Raw genomic sequence first — 4,552 nt, forward strand, 5'->3', positions numbered from 1 at the left:
GACCCAGGCCGTGGCGGCCGCCCTACACCGCCCCATCGCCGGAGCCGACAGCCCCACCCCATCTCCGGAACCGCCCCGCCGCTGGAGCCGCACCGCGCCCCACCGCCCCTCCCCGCGGCCTTCCTCCACCCGCGCCCCCTCTCCGTGGCCTACCTCCATCGGTCGACCTCGCCGGAGCTAGCTAGGTGAGTTCTAGTGCTTTTTTTTTCTACTTTCAGATTTCGTTTAGGTTAGTTTAGTTTAGTTTAATTTAGTTTAGTTTAGATTTAGGTTTAGATTTAGTTTAGTTTAGGTTTAGTTTATTTTTTCTGTTTTTTAAGAATAAACAAGAAAGATGAAAAAGAAGTAAAAGAAGAAGAAGAAGAAGAAGAAGAAGAAGAATATGAAAAAAAGAACAATAAGTAGAAAAAGAGGGAAAAGGAGGAGAAGAAGAAGAAGACGAAGAAGAAGAAGAGGAAGAAGAAGAAGAAGAAGAAGAAGAAAGAAGATGAAAAAGAAGAAGAAGTAGAAGAAGATCCTGATCTCATCTACCATTCTATATGTGCACGTTCTCTTGTATAAAAGTATTGAAGAAATCCATGATTTTGTAATTAGCAGGAAGTAACAGGTGCATGATTAAGAAGGAGACTGTGATGACGGTTCCGGTGACCGAACGGAGTCGGGATCAGCTGTTTCCGGCGAGGTATATATATATATATATATATATATATATATATATATATATATATATATATATATATATATATATATATATATATCCATCATACCACCCGGTGGTAGTTACCCCATATGTCTCATATACTACCATGTGGTACTATATATACTACTTTATCATTTTAAATATATTCATATACTATATATAAGATATTTCAAAGCAAGTTACATGAAAAAATTGCATATGAACCCATAGTTTTTGTTATATTTGTGAAATACGTACATATTTGTATGTAAAAAAGAGCATACTCAAAACATGGTATATACTACATAAAAATTAGTATATATACTACCTAATCATTGTTATATACTACATACTACACGTACATACTCTCAATTTTGACAAATACTACATACAACATACAAAATGCAAGTGGTGGTAACTACCACTGCTTGTAGGAAACATTTGTTTATATATATAAATCCATCCTACTATTGTGATCCTGGGATCAGAATGACTATTTGGATCACGGCAGGCCCTATTTAGGCCGGATTAGCTGTTCCCGAGATTCTAGAAAATGCACACCTGAGAAAACGACCCAGTCCCGCGCCTCCCGCAGCTTGCTCTCCCCCGATTCCTCCTGCGACAAGCTCGCCGCCCCGCCCTCGATCTGCCCCCGCCCCCTGCGTCAAGATTCGGCAGCCGCGCCACCACCGTCCCCTGGATGAGGACGCCGTGCCGCCACCGGTCTTGGATCCGGCCGCCGCGGCGCCTGCCTCTGCTCCTCACCTGTCCGCCTCCACGCCCGCACGAGGGGATGCCAAGCCCTCGTGCTCCTCCATCGGCAGCCACAGGGGGGCCTCCGGCACACCTTCGCTTCCTCTCTTCCTTTCCTTCCTTCTCCCTCACACCCTCTCTCTCTCTCTCTCTGCTCTCCCACAGGTACCCGCCATGGCCATCATTGACAACAGCCATGCGGCAGGAGCTCGCCACCGAAGTCCCCCGAGCACCGTCCGCCCCGAATCTGGCTGGGAACCGGACGAGGCCGAGCCCTCGTGCCCAGATCCGCTGCATCAATCTGGAAGTTCGCCGCCGCCACCTCGGGCGGTTTAACTGATGTGCCCCGCTTCTGGCACCACCCGCCGGGACGACCACCACCCCTCCCTCATCCTGCTGCAGCCTGCAGGTGACCTTCCTCCTCCTGCTGAAGCTGACCTTCCTCCCTCCTGTTGCTTCTCTGCTCCTGCCTTCTTGAATGATAGAATTGCGTCACATTCTGCTCGTTCCATTCTGCACCGGCGTATCACACCGCACGTGGCCTGGGGCATCCCCGTTTGGATAAAAGTTAGTTTTCAGTTTCAAATCACAAACCAAACAAGACAATTGTTGTGGAACAAGACAATGTGGGATAATAACTTCTGTTTTTAGCTTTGAGTAATGAGTTTTCAGTTTCAAAGCACAACTGCGCGTAACTTTTTGAGTTGGTCTGAAGAAAACCGGAGCAGCACACGTACAGTACATCCCAGCACAGCAATTCTGTTACTGTGATGTGGAGCACTCAAGCGCTGCTTTGTTTGTTACCACGATCGAAAACTAGTTGGCTGAATTGTACTGAACTCGTACTAGTCGGTTCGGTATTCAGTACTCAGTGTTGAGGAATTGTCAACACTGAATACGTGGTAATATATATAGTCCGGCTGCCAGCACCCAGGTTGTTTATCAAGCACTCTAGTAGTTACTTAAATCACACAGTGCTCACAAATTTGCATGGTGCAGCTTTGTTATGCTCTTTTCATGTTCTGACAAAAGATGTTGTTTTTGTAGATTTATGCACATAAAGTTCAAAAATATAACGAAGAGAAGGAGCATGTATGCGTGTGTGTGGTGGTGAGGTTGAGGTTCAGAAAAAGTGTGTGGTGATGGTGAGGTTCAGAAGAACATGTGTGTGGTGGAGAAATTCACTAGCTTTTTTAATCGGGAGACAAGTAATAGCTTATTTTGTGCAAACACAAGATAGAAAAATGTATGTGTCTTTTAGTAAGAGTCACATTGTTCAACGGCCTCTCTGTTCATCAAGAAAATTCGAGTTTCCTTAAGCCACATTGTTGTGCTGTGAAAATGTGTTGGTTCTATGTGTCTTAGAGGAAAATGGGTTTGAAAACCTTGTTTTCGTGTTGTCGCACTGAAAATTGCCTTCAATTCTTTCTTAAACATGTTAAGTGTTGTGAGATTGTTGGTTTTTTATCTCTTTGTCAGTACATGATAGTGAACATATCAACAAAAAAACACATAGATTTCATACGTTTTTAGAACTTGGAAAGTTCAAGGTGTGTCTGATGAGAAAGTTTGTACACTAAAAAAATGTGGCAAACCTATCGCCGTGGATGTTGAAGTTCTGCACCAGTGGGTGTGTACTCTACAAAAGTAAATTACAAATCCGAACTTGTGTGAACTCTGTAATGTGATACACACAAAAAAACTATGGATGAGAAATTCATATATTCTGCCGCAGAAATTCAAAATGAATACTTTCGGAAAAAATTCACACCATGGGTGTCCAAAAATATAAAAGAGGCGAACAGAAAAAAATATTGTAGATGAGTGAACTATGACAATTCGAGGGAGTGCACATTGTTCCATTCAGGAACATCAAGAAAAAATGAGGAAGTTTAAATAATTCCATAATATAACCAAGAAGTTCAAATTCAAAAAAAGGAGTAGTTCAATCTATATAAAAAACTTGGATTTTCCTCGTTACTAAATAAATATAACCAAGAAGTTTGATCAAAAAAGTGGAGCAGTTCGATATTAATTACAAAACTCAGATTTTTTTTTCTGATACTCAAAACTATAAACCAAGAAAGTCCAAATTTTAAAAATGGCACAATTAATGTTTAATTATGAACAAAAATCATGACATAAGTTTGAAATTAATACAGGGAGCAATTCAAAAAACAATATGATGAAGCGCAATTTTCTGGCAAAGAAGGTCGTTTATAAAAACACCTAGAAGTTCAAATTCAAATAATGGTGTAGTTTGAAGTTTTAACAAATCCAAAATTTCACTTTCGAAAAATAGATAAAAAACTGAATAGCAGTTGATTTGATTTTCATAGTTTAAAAAAGCGAGAAGTCCAGATTAAAAAAACTAAGAAGTATGAATTTAAAAACTCGGATTTTCCTTGCTACTAAACAAATAAAATCGAGAAGTTCAAATAAAATAACGGAGTACTTCGATGTGTATGGAAAACTAAGATGATTTCATAATATAGGGAAAATAAAATTATGAAGTTCAATTTTATAAAATGTTTGATGCTTATTTTAAAATATATTTCTTCTAAAAACGGCTAACAAGTTCAAATTAAAAAAACAGAGAATTCCTAGTATATAACAAACTCAAAATTTTCTCACTAAAGAATAGAATGAAGAAGTTCAAATTAAAAAAACAAACGACTAAAAAAGTTTAAAAGAATTTCCCCCGTTTTTTGTAAAAAAAACTAGAAGTCAAACTAAAACAACGAAGTGGTTCTAGGTTTATTTAAAAATAGAGGATTTTACAATTTTTAAAATACTCATATATATTCATTGCTATTAAAGAATCAACCATGAAGTTCAAACTAAAAAAACAGTGAAATTCGATGTTCATTTGGAAAATCAAAATGAAGTCTTTTTACTCAAATAAATAATGTGAAGTTCAAATAAAAGTAACACATAAGTTCAAAGTGAAAACAACCAATGGTTCAACTACTACATGGATTTCTCCCGTTACTAAAGAATAAATCAAGAAGTTCAATTTATCATTATAGAGTAGTTCAAAATTCAAATAACTCGGTTTTCTATACATAAGATTTTCCGTGTCGCCACCTTGCACCTCAGGGCGTCGAATATGGTAGAGAA

The 4,552-nt window shown here is 39.1% G+C and overlaps 1 long non-coding RNA gene across 1 annotated transcript; it reads left to right on the forward strand.

Annotated features, from left to right (window-relative positions):
- The first annotated feature begins 1,224 nt into the window (after positions 1-1,224).
- LOC119320502 lies at positions 1,225-2,785 on the forward strand. Its single transcript, XR_005155033.1, has 2 exons — positions 1,225-1,841; positions 2,480-2,785. It is a non-coding gene; the product is annotated as an uncharacterized LOC119320502 (long non-coding RNA).
- Positions 2,786-4,552: the final 1,767 nt, after the last annotated feature.

The sequence above is a fragment of the Triticum dicoccoides genome, chromosome 6B, assembly GCF_002162155.2.
Source record: "Triticum dicoccoides isolate Atlit2015 ecotype Zavitan chromosome 6B, WEW_v2.0, whole genome shotgun sequence".
NCBI classification, from domain to species: domain Eukaryota; kingdom Viridiplantae; phylum Streptophyta; class Magnoliopsida; order Poales; family Poaceae; genus Triticum; species Triticum dicoccoides.